Genomic DNA, 16,885 nt, shown 5'->3' on the forward strand with positions numbered 1-16,885 from the left:
ACGAATTGTAGACCACATTTAGACGTATAAGGTATGCGTTTAATAGACGTATATTATACGTCTTTTGCCCACTGGGTGGGCTCCAGATGCACATGGAAGCAATCAAGTGTTTCATCCGAGCTGTTTCACAGACTGCCCAAGAGCTTTCCTTTCACAGAGGCGCAACGATTAATGATGGGGGTGCACCCTTCAATGCGCCTTACGACTCTAGGGAGTGATTGAGACGATTCGTAGCGTATGCTCATTTCTCTCTATTCCCCGTGTTGCAGTGGTAGGATGACGTAAATTACTGCTTCGACACGTAACGGCATTATAATCACGTGCAGGAGCTGAGGGCTTTAGTTTTGTTTCGTTTTCCATGGCGTTCGTAAGCGCGCAAATCAAAGGCAAGTCCTGCGTCTAACACGAACGTAAATGCTTTTGAAAGTGCAGTGTGGTGCAGCTTGTAAAATCCTTGTCCACATTTGTGGTTTGTTGATGTTTGTTCTGTCTGACAACGTTGCATTTTGACATCCGGACGGGGGGACTTTATCATTTGAACGTGAAGCCAGCCTAACCCTCTGAGGCGTGTCTGTCTGCCGGCACGTATCTTGTGAAAGGTATTTTTTTTTTAACGGAGAGCAACTTTTAAAAGGTATCCGCAGCCACCTCGCAGTCCGTGTTTGATTATAGGAGGAATGCGGCGGCAGCAGCAGCAGCAGCGGCAGGCTCGCTTTTGTCGTGGTCGAGTGGTTAAGGCGATGGGCTCGAAATGCGTTGGGGACTCCCCGCGCAGGTTCGAAACCTGCCGACTCTGGCGTCTGCCGCATGTCGCCTTGTGCCTGCGCGGCAGAGGCGAAGTGCCGCTTCTCCTTTCCTGGTACTATAACAACGCGAAATCGCTTGGACCCGCTGCCATGGACATCAATTCTTCAGATAACCACACACTTTGCCTTCGCACCTCTGGTGCTCTGCTTATGCCTTTGAAAACCTAATGAATAAAGCTGAAAGAACCGACACGATATGTAGGTGCTGGTAAAGCACGCAGTAAAGAACTGTTAACAGCAAGGGTTTCAGTGGGTTAACTGAGGAGAAGGCGTGATCGCTAATTGTTGACTTTTTATTTGGTGTTAGAAACACTCTTACTGTGCATGACGTGCAACAAATGTAGCCACAGAAATTGCATCACGCTTTCATGTATGCTATTGCAGACACCAACGTTGCCTAGATAGAAAACCGAAATAGCCGTGGGTTTGCTTGCTGGTCTGAAGGATCTCTCTTCGAATCTCTATCATTTGTCAATGGAAGTAAAAGGCGCTGCAATCTCATACGTTCAGAATCAAACCCGCAGCTGTTGTTCGACTTTATTTCTTGACTAATTACAACTGAGTGTCGCATGAGCAGTTACATAAACTTGTCTGGTATATTTGAACACAAATGCCGTTCTTCAATTAAAACTAACAGTACATTGTCAGGGACATTCAGTTCTATACAAACAAGAGACAGACAAGAGAATATTTCTACCTTTCATGTGGACTACGTGTTGACTTACTGATCGGAATAATAAGAAGACAGAACAAAAAAAGGCACCTCTGGTATTCGGACCCAGGATTTCCTGTTTACTAGACAGGCGCTTTAACCAACTAAGCCACGGCGCCCCGGGAGTGCTGTCCTTTTGCAGCCACTTGGACACACCACTCAGACACATCTGCATTCGGTGTGTGCTCCGCCTGCTCGCTGAGCAAGTTGCCACCTTTACATACAATAGCAACATCGACACCAAGAGAAAGGATGAGAAATGGCTTTTATCTGGAACTTTTCATGTCCAAGGAACTCAATGTGCTTTCTGTGTACAACAGGGCCACTGAATTCCACACTGGCCACTGAACCACAGCAGTGGCTTGCGGGCTTGATGTCTCCCAAGGAAAATGTTGAAATTGCATGTGGAACAGGAAAATGACTCTCAGGTGCCCATTGCTCATTTTCAGACACATTTATGCAATACTTTCACCATGCGTTGAGCAATAGGGATTAAAGATACCAGAGGTAAGGTTTAAAAGTGATTCTGAGGTGCAACACATCAGCGATACAGCTAGGCATCTGAAATGCGGGGTTTGAGATCCCTTCAGGGAACACCGTACCCTAAAGGTACCAGAAGTCCACTAGTATAAGCATTAAGTCACTGTCACCCCTGTTACAATGTGATTGCTACATATCTTCATTTCTTTGGTTTTTAAGGAGTAAGAGTGCAGGGGGTCTAAATCTGCGATCCAGTGTGTTGAAGTATTTCACAACACTACCTATAGCCCGTCTGAAAATAAATCCTCATTCTGATTATTGCCCTGGGCATGTACCAATAAATCACTGAGCATATATATATCTCACTGTGTTGAAGCTAGAGACCTGTATGTAATAATATGATGCTAAAATGTTATTTTCACATATATTAATGTAATAAATGATTGCTTATGCTTTATAAACAAACCTAATTAAAATAAAAGCTTAAGTTTTGTATTTATCTTGTACCATATAACATGATTTTCTTTGTATTTCAAGCCCACAAAGTGTCCAAATGACGCACTACATGATATAAGGAAGATTATCACATGCATATCGGTATTATCTTTCTTATGAAAATGCATTCCTTTCATTACCTTTTACTTTTTTAAATGAACTCAAATTGTGTATAATGTAATAATTTAAGTAGAATAGATTCTAATAATATAATGATCCAGTGTGTTGCACTACTTCACTGCTTCACTGCTCTATGCCGTCTGGAAATAAATCCTCAGACTGCTTACTGCCCTGGGTATGTACCAATAAATTACAGGAGCACATCTATATATCACTGCGTTGAAGCAAGAGACACACAATCACTGCAAACACATCCTAAATACAGTGTTCCATCACCTTTGACCTCATCCAGAACATATCATTTCTTGAAAGGGATTGCTGTCCGAATGCACATCTGAATCCCAAACAGAATCTCTAGTAATATACGATCGTTTGTGAAACATGCAAATGACTGTCTCAGGGGCCCATTCCTCATTGTCAGACACATGTATGCAATGCTTTCACCGTGCATTGAGCAATAGGGATTAAAGACGCCACAGGTAAGGTTAGATGTCATGTTCTATGATCATTTCTTTCAGCATTAGGGACTAAATATACTAAACGTATGATGCTAAAATGTTATTTTCACATATATTAATGTAATAAATGATTGCTTATGCTTTATAAACAAATCTAATTAAAATAAAAGCTTAAGTTTTGTATTTATCTTGTACCATAGAACATGATTTGCTTTGTATTTCAAGCCCACAAAGTGTCCAAATGTTCTATGATCATTTCTTTCAGCATTAGGGAGTAAATATACCAAACGTATGATGCTAAAATCCTGAAAAAAGGATGTGCTTCATCTTGTTAGTAGATTGGATTCCAAAACTGATTTGGGTCAATATACATTACCTTTGAAGATAAGGTACAGTCTACTGTAGGGAACCATCAACTTAGAAAGCATTGGCCTTCCCTGGGGGTCAGGTAGGTGCAAAAGATAAACCTTTATCCTATCTTTATATTAAGATAAGTGGCCAAGCAGTATTTTTCCAAGTTTCACCAAGCTCATCATGTTGCCATAGTAGACAAAGTTCTATAAAATGTTAAATAACTTTTAAAAAAAGCATCTTGGTCTTTCAGTACTGTACAAGGTGAATTAAACTGTCCCTGGTAATAAAAAGTAATTAGAAGCATCCCAGAAACTTTATCTCTAGAAACATTAGCTGTTTTATATCATGTAATTTAGTGTGATGTTGTCAGAATTCAAGGACATTATCACACACAGAAATTGGTTCAGTTAAATCTAAAAAACACAGCTAAACATGGGTTTAAATGTAAAATAGAAGTCTTACCTCTTGTCAAAAGATTTAATTCAAGAAGCGATGTAATAAATGATTGCTTATGCTTTTATAAACAAATCTAATTAAAATAAAAGCTTAAGTTTTGTATTTATCTTGTACCATAGAACATGATTTTCTTTGTATTTCAAGCCCACAAAGTGTCCAAATGACGCACTACATGATATAAGGAAGATTATCACATGCATATCGGTATTATCTTTCTTATGAAAATGCATTCCTTTCATTACCTTTTACTTTTTAAAATGAACTCAAATTGTGTATAATGTAATAATTTAAGTAGAATAGATTCTAATAATATAATGATCCAGTGTGTTGCACTACTTCACTGCTTCACTGCTCTATGCCGTCTGTAAATAAATCCTCAGACTGCTTACTGCCCTGGGCATGTACCAATAAATTACAGGAGCACATCTATATATCACTGCGTTGAAGCAGGAGACACACAATCACTGCAAACACATCCTAAATACAGTGTTCCATCACCTTTGACCTCATCCAGAACATATCATTTCTTGAAAGGGATTGCTGTCCGAATGCACATCTGAATCCCAAACAGAATCTCTAGTAATATACGATCGTTTGTGAAACATGCAAATGACTGTCTCAGGGGCCCATTCCTCATTGTCAGACACATGTATGCAATGCTTTCACCGTGCATTGAGCAATAGGGATTAAAGACGCCACAGGTAAGGTTAGATGTCATGTTCTATGATCATTTCTTTCAGCATTAGGGACTAAATATACTAAACGTATGATGCTAAAATGTTATTTTCACATATATTAATGTAATAAATGATTGCTTATGCTTTATAAACAAATCTAATTAAAATAAAAGCTTAAGTTTTGTATTTATCTTGTACCATAGAACATGATTTGCTTTGTATTTCAAGCCCACAAAGTGTCCAAATGTTCTATGATCATTTCTTTCAGCATTAGGGACTAAATATACCAAACGTATGATGCTAAAATCCTGAAAAAAGGATGTGCTCCATCTTGTCAGTAGATTGGATTCCAAAACTGATTTGGGTCAATATACATTACCTTTGAAGATAAGATACAGTCTACTGTAGGGAACCATCAACTTAGAAAGCATTGGCCTTCCCTGGGGGTCAGGTAGGTGCAAAAGATAAACCTTTATCCTATCTTTATATTAAGATAAGTGGCCAAGCAGTATTTTTCCAAGTTTCACCAAGCTCATCATGTTGCCATAGTAGACAAAGTTCTATAAAATGTTAAATAACTTTTAAAAAAAGCATCTTGGTCTTTCAGTACTGTACAAGGTGAATTAAACTGTCCCTGGTAATAAAAAGTAATTAGAAGCATCCCAGAAACTTTATCTCTAGAAACATTAGCTGTTTTATATCATGTAATTTAGTGTGATGTTGTCAGAATTCAAGGACATTATCACACACAGAAATTGGTTCAGTTAAATCTAAAAAACACAGCTAAACATGGGTTTAAATGTAAAATAGAAGTCTTACCTCTTGTCAAAAGATTTAATTCAAGAAGTGATGTAATAAATGATTGCTTATGCTTTATAAACAAATCTAATTAAAATAAAAGCTTAAGTTTGGTATTTATCTTGTACCATAGAACATGATTTTCTTTGTATTTCAAGCCCACAAAGTGTCCAAATGACGCACTACATGATATAAGGAAGATTATCACATGCATATCGGTATTATCTTTCTTATGAAAACGCATTCCTTTCATTACCTTTTACTTTTTAAAATGAACTCAAATTGTGTATAATGTAATAATTTAAGTAGAATAGATTCAGGTAGGAAATATAGAGTCATGATGTTTATGGCTGACATCATTTCACATGGGTGAATTTTAAGCTAAGAAACAAAAACATTTACAATGAAGATACCATTGCTTAATTTTAAATGCCTTTAAAAAATAAATACCTCCTGAGAATAATTTGCCACTCCCAGATCCTGTTTGAATCCAATCAGGAGAGGAGCATCCAGGGAGTGCTTTCTATAGAGTCCAGCTTGGGCCACTCTCTTCCGGCCTGCTGATACTTTTTAACTACTCAGGGCCTGTAAGGATATAAAACACCGGTTTAAACATTTTATACCTATAAGACAAATAGAATTTTAGTAAAAAATAGATACATCTGAAAAATAAAAAGTCTTACTGCTGATAGAGTTCTTCAGAGCTCCCATCTTCCCCTTCCTTATCCGCTTCTGTTTCAGTTTCTAGAGCAGCCTCTGGCATCTCTTCCTCCTGGACAGCGGCCTCTTGCTCAGGGCCGCTGGAATGCAGGTAGATTCTTTTCAACATGCTTTTACATAATATGTTGTAACAATGATTTCAAAAAGAAACTACAGAAGCCTTACAGATTAAAAATATCTCACCTTGTGCTCATTTCCCTCTATTCCCCGTGTTGCAGTGGTGGGATGACGTAAATTACTGCTTCGACACGTAACGGCATTATAATCAAGTGCAAGAGCTGAGGGCTTTAGTTTTGTTTCGTTTTCCATGGCGTTCGTAAGCGCGCAAATCAAAGGCAATTCCTGCGTCTAACACGAATGTAAATGCTTTTGAAAGTGCAGTGTGGTGCAGCTTGTAAAATCCTTGTCCACATTTTTGGTTTGTTGATGTTTTTTCTGTCTGCCAAAGTTGCATTTTGACTTCTGGACGGGGAGACTTTATCATTTGAACGTGAAGCCAGCCTTAAACCCTCTGAGGCGTGTTTGTCTGCCGGCACGTATTTTGTGAAAGGTATTTTTTTTTTTTAACGGAGAGCGACTTTGAAAAAGTTTCCGCAGCCACCTCGCACTCCGTGTTAGATTATAGGAGGAATGCGGCAGCGGCAAGCTCGCTGTAGTCGTGGCCGAGTGGTTAAGGCGATGGACTCGAAATCCATTGGGGACTCCCCGCGCAGGTTCGAATCCTGCCGACTACGGCGTCTGCCGCACGTTGCTTTGTGCCTGCGCTGAAAAGGCGTAGTGCCGCTATTCCTTTCCTCGTGCTATAAAAACGCTAAATCGCTTGTCCCCGCTGCCATGGAAATCAATTCTTCAGGTAACCACACACTTTGTGTTCGCACCTCTGGTTATGCCTTTGAAAACCTAATGCATAAAGCTGAAAGAACCGACACAATATGTAGGTGCTCGTAAAGCACGCAGTAAAGAACTGTTAACAGCAAGGGTTTCAGTGGGTTAACTGAGGAGAAGGCGTGATCGCTAATTGTTGACTTTGTATTTGGTGTTAGAAACACTCTTACTGTGCATGACGTGCAACAAATGTAGCCACAGAAATTGCATCACGCTTTCATGTCTGCTATTGCAGACACCAACGTTGCCTTGAATATTTCTACCTTTCATGTGGACTACGTGTTGACTTACTGATCGGAATAATTGAAAAGTTCGGGTCATAGCCGATGCAGTGCGTGCTAATTAGAACAACAGCAACGCTGAGCTCTCAGCACCGTACTGAGCCGAGGTGTTTTTCTAAAGCTGTCAGGTGCAGTTCATTTACAGTACGCCCCGTGTCTCAACGGTAGGACGGAGTCAAATACTGCCTCGACACGCAACAACATTATAATAAACCGCAGGACTTGAGGGCTGTTCTCTTTGAATGTTCCAAGGCATTCGTAAGAGCGTAGGTCAAGGGCCATTCGTGCATCTCCTGTAACTCGAGTAAAAATGCTATTCAAAGTGCAGTGACTGAAATCGTCGTCCACATGTCTCCGTTGTTGATTTCTTTCTGTCTAAGAAAGTTCTATTTTCATGTCCGAACGGGGAGACTTTATCATTCCAACTTGAAGCCACCCTTAAGTACTCTGAGGTGTGTGTTTGCTTACACGTATGGCGTAAAAGGTTTCTTAAACGGAGAGCGAACTTGAAAAAAGTTGCCGCCGCCACCGCCGCCGCCTCGCACTCCCTGTTCGATTGTAGCAAGAAGCCAACAGCTGGCGTATTTACTGTAATCGTGGCCGAGTGGTTAAGGCAACAAACTTGAAATCTGTTTTGGTCTCCCTGCGCAGGTTCAAATCCTGCCGACTACGGTGTCCTTTGCATTTGCTCTCGTGCGTGCATGAAAAAGGACCAGCGCTGTTTTGTTTTCGCTGGGACCTTTAACACTCTAAATCGCCTAGACCCACTGCCTTGGAAATCGATTCTTCAGCACCCACGAGTAACGCTTTGCAGCTGGACGCAGATAACGATGCTTTTCTGCAACGAGCTTTCCAGCTGAATTTTCTCGGCAGCTCCATACTGAACCTGTTCTCCATTGCAACATAGCGGAGGCTCGTCACGTCTATAGCAAGGCTGTGTAGGACCGCATATGCCACAGTGACTTGTACACAGACCACATGAAAGGCAAGCAAAATACACTTTTAAAATTCCAAAGACTCACAAGGTCAGAGGAACAGCGATGACCTGAACAGATCTGTTACAGAAGTCTAGGTTGACCTTTTTAGAGCTGTAATTGCATTTTTGTTTAATAGAAGATCAAATCTACTCGCATGTACCAGCACCTTACAGTTTATTGATGTTAATTCTATTTAAGTAATAAGATTGCTAACGATGTTGGACTTTAGCCAGTGTTTTTTAGAACAAATTGCTTACTCTTCTGTAAGGAATACGCAGTACGTGCCTTTGTCAGTCATTGCTCACCATACCTGTAACTTTCTTATCTAACTCACTTCCTCAAATGGTGAAGGTCCACAAACATAAATGAAAAAAAAACCCTTGTTGTAGATGAGGTGCACAAAAAAGCAGCCCCTGATAGTGTATAACACATTTATACTATTGCAGAGACACATGTAACATATATATATACTGTATATATATATGAAACAGAAATAGAAACAGAAACAGGAATCGCTTACTCACCTGGAGAATCTCTGTAGGAATATCTAGCATTTATCAATGGAAATAAAAGCTGCTTTAATACAATCCATGTTCAAACTCAAACCCTCAGCTGCTGTTCTTGTTTGTTTTGGGACAAATTGCAACTGAGCATCGCATGAGCCGTTACGTACCCTTATCTGTTAGGGAATTTCAAGGGAGGAGTAAGGTCAGAATGGGTAGGCTGCAAAACAACAAGTAAAGATTTATTCCAAGATGAAACGTTGTGGCGATTTTCTTATCTTTTCAGCATGGACTAAACTTTTACGTGTTCCTTATATGCTATATATGTATATATTAGCACCAATGTCGTTCTTAAAAACTAACATGAAATTGTCAGGGACATTCAGCTATATACAAAGACGAGACAGACAAAGTAATAATTCTGTATTAACGTGGCCTACATATTGACGCAATGATCGAACTAACTGACATGTTCTGATTCAGATCCCCTGCAGTTCATGCCAATTAGAACAATAGTAATGCTGAGTCCTCCCCACCCTACTGAGCACAAATTCAGCTGCTCTCCAGTTCTGTTCTGCATTTTTTTTCATTGCAATTGAGCTCGGAGCTGGAGATGATCTCCATACAGTTCTGTGTTAACTAGCCCGCACTTGCGTGCTAATTTACGGGTTGTGGCAAATGCTTTTCTATAGTTCATATACATGACGGCAACCTGTTACCGAGGAACCTGAGAGGTTTAAAAGCCTCACGAGCCAGGCAGGACTCAGACCTACAATCTTCTGATCCAAAGTCAGGCGCGTTATCCATTACGCCACTGGCCCATAGAACATGCGCTTGCACTCCACCACAGAGAGCTCTACACTGCTACTAGTAGTACACTTCTCCATCTAAATTTTCACAGCAAGAAACTTGTGTTTCCTACTATTTTTACCAGGTTTAAAATATCATCTCCTTAAAACAGAAAAAGTATTGTGTCGTGCTGAAATTCCGATTGATTTTGAATTCAAAGAAAAAAGGTTTTCTTCCAAAACACCATGAAATTGTCACATCTTGCAGACAATAGGTGTATTCCATGTTGAAAAGAGAAGAAAGAAAACCATGGAGCCTTTTACAGGTGTGAGGCTTCTTCAGGTGTGAGAAGACCTCACAGCTGAAACGCTGTGTTTCCGTTCTTCTCTTTTCAGCATGCAATAAACCTATTACTTGTTCCTTTGCAGCCGAGGCATGCTGACGTAGCTACCCAGCTGAACATCTTGCAGACTCTACAGTACTTCTCTCCTGTAGAAGTAAAGCAGGGCTTGCTGGGTGAGCTTTTGCTCCGGTAAATTAGGTCACGTGTCATGTTAAATCACTTCTTCTAAACACAACATTTGCTGGTGCTAGCTTTCCCCATGAAAAGAGACATTTCCCTTACAGTACATGACATATCGTTTTTATTCTATCAATAAGTATAGAAATTAAACAAAAGAAAAAATGGTGTCGCCAAAGAATGCACAGCTCTGTCGCCTTGGGGAGGTGTCAAGGGCATTGAGCTCCTTGGACATGAAAAGTGCCCGATAAATGCCATTTCTCATCATTTCTCTTGGCGTCAGTTCTGCTATTAAACGGGAAAGAGGCACGGGCTCAGAGATTATGTTAAGTGCACACCGAGCGCAGATGTGTCCAAGTGTCTGTAAAAGTGCGGTGCTCCCTAGTGGCTTAAAGTGCCTGCCTAGTAAGCAGGCGATCCTGGGTCTGAATACCAGCTGTGCCTCTCTCCGTGTCTTGTTGTGCCAAATGTATCATTTCAGACAAACATGTACAGCTTTGTTCAGTTTAATGCAAGAATTCATTTCCTTTCTGGAATAACTTGTTTTTGAAGAAATCCATACATTTTGTGAAAGATGAAATCCATTTCTTGGTTGTCAGTGAAAAAATATTGCTGACTACAAGAAGCGCAAACGATTGTTTTCTTTGACCATAAACCTGCAAATGTAGGGAGCACAAAAGACCGTCAGACTCTGTGGTGCAATCGGTTAGTGCATTTGGCTGTTAACTGAACAGTTGGTGGTTCAAGCCCTTCCAGTATGCGTGTCTCAGTTTTTCCAATGTAAACATCATCACCATCGCTAAAGAAGATGGCGCAGAAGGCTCCACAGCCGAAACGTTGTGCTTTTTTTCTTCTCTTTTCAGCATGGAGTAAACCTTTGCTTTATCCTTTGCAGCCTAAGCATGCTGACGCAGCTACCTTTCTCTTAACGCGCCTCAATCATTATTCACCAAAACGATCAGCAGAATAAGTCGCCTTTGTGGTGATGTCACTCCTCTGCTTCACAAATGTCCTTAGTGACGGGCCATTTCTTTCTGCCATTTTTCCGGAGCGGTTATTGATTGCTCCATCATTTCCCTCTTACTTTCCATCACTAGATTGAAAAAAAAAACAGAAACAGGCTGACAGGACGACAATCAAATTGCAAAAACTCATCAAAGCACTCGATAGAGTATTTGAATCCACAAGTAGCTACGAGCAACTTTGTCCTGGCTTGCATGAAAGTCGGAAAATGTCAAAAAGAAAAAGATGGTGGCTTTTTCATATTCGTTCTTTTATTTTTAGTTCGTTGCTTCTTCTGTCCATTGTCCTCCTGCCTGGCTCTTGACCTGTGACTGTTTGAACGCACACAGTAGACTTTCATGCAGGGGATTTGTCCTGAGCCTCTGTGAAAGACCCACCCACTCCCATAAATAACTGCTCTAGAAACACATGAATGCAAAACTAAACCACAGCTTAAAGAGGAGCTTGTCATGACCGCCAGGCAGTTAAGACCAACTCTTAAGCAATCTAAACAGCACCAGCAGCGGGTGATTATTAACAAACGCCGCCGCACGAGTTAACCCACCTGCACACACTCCACCGTGCGGTACGCAGTGCTATTTTTACCAGCTTCCCGCTGGTATTGAGTCTACTCCTTGAGAGCTCTACCTGGCGTTTTTTCCATTACCTCGTTTATTCTGGATATTGGACTCCCCTTCTGCCTTTTCGACTTTGGACCTCGCCTCTCACCTCGGACTGTTTGCCACCAGTGTTCTCCCTGGATTACGACTTACCTTACGCCTCTTGACCACGAAACAAAGCAAAGCAGAGCAAAACAAAATGAACAAACGAAAACCCTCACGTCCCGCACTTGCATATAACGCCGTTACGTGCCCAAGCGGTATTGTACGTCATCCTAGCACTGCACCCCGGGGCGTACGGTATATGGGAACGAGCACACGCCACGAATCGTCTCGAATCACTCCCTACAGCTGTAAGGCACCTTGAAGCGTGCACCCCCAACATTCTTCTTTGCGCATCTGTGAAAGGTAAACTCTTGAGCAAACTCTGAACCAGCTCTAAGGAAACTAATCCGATTAGACGTTACTTTGACTCATCCTTTAAGGGACCCTTGTTAATTGGAGAAATCAATGATTTCGAATGAATTCTGTATGCGTTAAAAGACAGCTATACACAGAAAACATGCAGGACACTTCTCATGATGTTTCCCGAGCCGAAACACAGTGCGTTTTTCCAAGCCATCTGACAAAGCCCGCCCACTGAAAACTGCAGCAAATCGTGTAAAGACGTTCAACTTTGTAACTACTGCACGCACAGGAAGCAGAATAAATTCCTCTTTTCAAACTGTCAAAGGTTTGCTTTGCGAACACTGCAGGACATCGCACAATCTCTTTTGAACGGGGACAAACGATTTCTTATGGGGCACAGTAAGTACAGACGTTTAAAAAGCTCCACTCATGCCGACGATGCAGCATGAAGAAGCGCAACCTAACATTTGCATTCCTAGCAAATTCCTTTTATTTTTTGATAAATAAAGACAGTCTTGTTTAACAAACAACACACACAACATTTTACATTGTCAATTCAATTCAAATCAATGTATTTCTATATAGCGCCTTTCACAACAAGGTTGTCCCAAGGCACTTAACAATGCAAGTTGTTAAGAGCCTTGTGTCTAATATGCCGCCTAGGTTACGTGCTGTCTCTTTGAGGCAAATGTTTAAATCCTCTGAGTTAAGTGCTGAAGTTATAGTAGTCCTATCAGTATTGTTGCCTCCGATCAACAGATCCTCATTTTTCTCAGAGTTGAGTAACAAAAAGTTTTCACACATCCAAGTATTTCCTTTCTTAATGCATTTAACTAAAGTGATAATAGAAGAGTTGTCGTTTGGTGTAAACAAAATGTTTATTTGAGTGTCATCAGCATATGAATGAAAGTTCATATTATTTTTTCGGATTATCCTACCTAGCAGCAGCATGTAGAGAGAGAGAGCAATATTGGTCCCGGCACTGATCCCTCTGGTACCCCAAATTGAACTGGTGACGTTGATGAAGCAGTACAATTATTAGATATTTGAGCATAATGAAAACGATGAGTTAAATGTGAAGTAAACCACTGAAGGACGGTTCCAAATAAGCCAACCTCAAACTCAAGCCTGTGTTACAAAACAGAGAGGTCAACCGTGTCAAAGGCAGCTCTAAGATCTAGAAGCACAAGCACTGTTGCATTCCCCGCATCAGTAGCTAAGAGAATATCATTTACGACTCTTGTTAATGCAGTTTCAGAAACCAGACTGAAATTTCTCAAGTATATTATTTGAATCCAGTTACGATTGACGTTGGGCAACAACTATTCTCTCAAGACTTTTAGATTGAAATGGGACCTTTGAGAAAGGCCTGTAGTTGTTAAGAACTTGTGGATCCAAATTTGACTTCTTAAGGAGCGGTCTAACAACCGCTACCTTAAATTGATCAGGTACAACGCCTGACGCAAGCGATGCATTCATCATACTAATTATAGGTCCTGCCAGTCCTTCGAGGGAATCTTTGACTAGCTGAGTGGGGATGGGATCTAGCGAATAGGTGGTTGACTTTGTCTTACGTCTGTGTTCATGAGTCCACCATAAGAAGAAATCTGAACAGGAGCGGTGATCATGCGAGGTCACCATGGAGGAAACCACTGCTCTCCCCCCAAAAAAAACACCACTGCCCCTCTCAAGTTTGTTAAAGACCACATGGATGTTCCACAGCAACTTCTGGAACAATGTTCTGTGGACAGACGTGACAAAAGTTGAACTTGTTGGTAAATGTGCACAGCGTTATGTTTGGAGATAACAAAACACTGCATACCAACTCCAAAACCTCATCCCACCTGGGAAGCATGGCGGAGGCTGTACGGCTTGCAATCATCGAGGGACCGATGAATTCCAAGATGTATCAGGAAATTCTACAGCAGAATGTCAGGGTGTCTGCCTGTGATCTAAAACTCGAAAGACGCTGGGTCATGCAGCATGACAAAAACAAAGGAGTACATCAACAACAGAGTGGCTGAAACAGAAGAAATTCCGTATTTTGGGATGGCCAAGTAAGAGTCCTGACCCCAATCCCATTGCAGTGCTGTGGCGTGATCTGAAGCAGGCCGTTCAGCGCAAGACATCCCAAAAATATACATGAACTGAAACAGTTTTGCATAGAGGAATAGGCCAAAATACCTCCTAACCGCTGCTCAGGTCTGACCAGCCGCTACAGAAAGTGGGGGTTGAGGTTTTTGTCATAAAGGAGGTTCCACTAGCTCCTTAATATAAGGGTTCACGTACTTTTTCCATCAATGACCTTGATTGTTTAAACCATTTGGTCAATAAAGAAACAGCAATGTCAAATGTTGGGCCTGTGTTGTTTGTTAAATCAGACTCTCTTTATTAATTATTATGACTTAGATAAAGATAAGATCACATGTTAGGAGCCATTCATGCAGAAATCCACATCATTCCGAAGGGCTGTTTACAAAATTTTTTCTCCCAACTGTATGTGAGAGAAAAGCAGAGACGCTCACTGAGTAAGGTGGGGTTGTAGCTTTGCAAATCACAAGGACATTTGTACACTCAAAATGGGACAGGAGCACCCCAGATGGGACTCAAACCCACAATCCCTGGCTTAGGAGGCCAGTGTCTTAGCCATTAGGCCACTGGGGCACACTGGGTGGGGTCGATCACGCTGATGAAGAGCCAGTTTAGTTTTCCTTTGCTTTTTCAAAGGGATCCCCAAAATTAGGGAGGTTAGGCAGCAGAAGGTTTACTGTGACCTGAGAAGGACCGGCATCCAATCACGGTGATACACACACACACGCTCTCACTCATCTGAGCTACACAGCTACCAAGATGATCTCAGGTGTGCCGAGCTGGTACGGAACATATTGAACTGATCGACAGCGAATTGTCTCTCAAACAGGCTTTTCACCTCTGAGCTCCCTGACTGACAGTGATCAGCTACAGATGCAGCCATTCAAAGTGAGCGGTACAGACACGTACCGCAGGTAAGATGACATGGGGTACCGCGGTGCGTGATTGGTTGACCGACAGGGGCACTCGTGGTCCGTTGGTCTGTCGTAGAAAGACTTACTGTAAATGTCTTTACTGTGCCTGTTGTAGATATTGAATTTTACCACTGAAGGGAAATCTTAGTAGCTGAGCATAAAAAGAATAGGAGCATACTGTAACGCGTGTGAAGGCCATAAACGATATTAATTTTGGAACATAAACATACAGTATATAGCTGGTCTTGGTACTTTAAAGAAAAAAATACACACCAGTATTCCATTTCTCCCTAAACATTGTAAGCTTCGAAGTCTTTAACTAACATGATTCCAGAGTCAACAAGCATACTTTTAGAATTTGATTAAAAGGGAATATAATATGGAATCGCGTATCTAAAGAATTTAATAACGGTATGATTATATCCGTGTACTGCGACAGGGCTGTGTAGGGCTGTTTCGCCTGGCTGTTCATGCGAGCTGTCTTGTAGCCGACTGGTCTAGGTGTGTGACTATCAACTGGCAGGTTGTGTGTTCAAATCCAGCGGGTGCTGGACTTTTCTTTTAACAAACATATCTTCGAAAAAATAGGTAAGCGATATTATGGACAATCAATTGACTTTTATATTTCAAAATATCGCAACATGATCGATATTTGCGATATTTTGAACATATCTTCCCTTCTGACAGCGGTTCCTGCTTCTAGTGTGTGTGTGTGCAACAGAATAAATTTTTATAGAGAAATGGAGGCTGGACAGTATGCGTTACAATATAAACATTTATATTGATTTAAATCGTGTTGTGATTTAAATCGCAAACGCGTGTTTAATTATGTGTTTTTTAATCATAATCAGGCTAATGCATTTCTACATTTTCTGTATGAACCAGCTTAGAGGTTCATACAGAAAGACAGCTTGTGTTTAAATTGAGTGTAAGGTAATTTATGCTTCTAAAGTCATGGTCAGCATTTATTATTGTACTGTGCTGTAAACTTTTTCTGTGCCTAGTCACATTATTTGATAGCGTTTTTATGGCGATATTAAATCTGGTGGTGCTGTGTGTTAGTTTCCAGACTCCCATTATTTAAACTGCGACACTGATCATTCATCTCTAAAAAAACTTTATTTTATATAGCGTTTTAAGCAAATAGGTAATTAGATTGCTCATAAACCTAATCGCTTTTTCTACATAAACACAGCATGATTGCTCTCTGAAAATGCTTTTCCTTAAAGCGATTCTATTGAGGGAGTAGCCCAGCTACCACTTAACACTGTACTTCCTACTTTGAATACCTGTGAGACCGGTTTAATTCGTCACAGCCAGCACTCCGGGAGTTCATATTGCTTGACTAATTTTAAAAACTAAGTTATAAATGCAAACGCTTCCTCGGTGCGCTGCTCTGGTACGCCGGGTCTTACACAGTGCCTGTCGGCAGTAAGTGTTACAATATACATACCCAACACTGCTTGTACCCATCTGTCATGCAAATAAAACACCTTGAATTGAATTGAATTGAGGGAGAGAGGGGGGTAGTGGGACAGATATACTGTAGACAGACACAAGGCAAATAAGATACTTATGGGTACGCAGGCATTCACGACAGCAACATACGAAACGTTTGCACGTACTGTATAGTTAAGTTATTACTTGGTTTTCAAAGTGCAACGAAATACAATATTGTTGTTGCTGCTGTTCTGGTTGTTTTTATCCCGTAAAGCGTTTTGAGAAGCCACCTTTAAAGGCGATATATACTGTAAAACCGCTGATTCTGCACAGTGTACGAAGTAAATTATTTTCGCAGTAATTAATTTACACGTGTATA

General features: G+C 40.9%; 1 non-coding gene across 1 annotated transcript; it reads left to right on the forward strand.

Annotated features, from left to right (window-relative positions):
- The first annotated feature begins 6,728 nt into the window (after positions 1 to 6,728).
- Positions 6,729 to 6,810, forward strand: trnas-cga (transfer RNA serine (anticodon CGA)). The gene has a single exon. It is a non-coding gene; the product is annotated as a tRNA-Ser (tRNA).
- Positions 6,811 to 16,885: the final 10,075 nt, after the last annotated feature.

The sequence above is a fragment of the Lepisosteus oculatus genome, unplaced genomic scaffold (assembly GCF_040954835.1).
Source record: "Lepisosteus oculatus isolate fLepOcu1 unplaced genomic scaffold, fLepOcu1.hap2 HAP2_SCAFFOLD_48, whole genome shotgun sequence".
In the NCBI taxonomy this organism is placed as follows: Eukaryota; Metazoa; Chordata; class Actinopteri; order Semionotiformes; family Lepisosteidae; genus Lepisosteus; species Lepisosteus oculatus.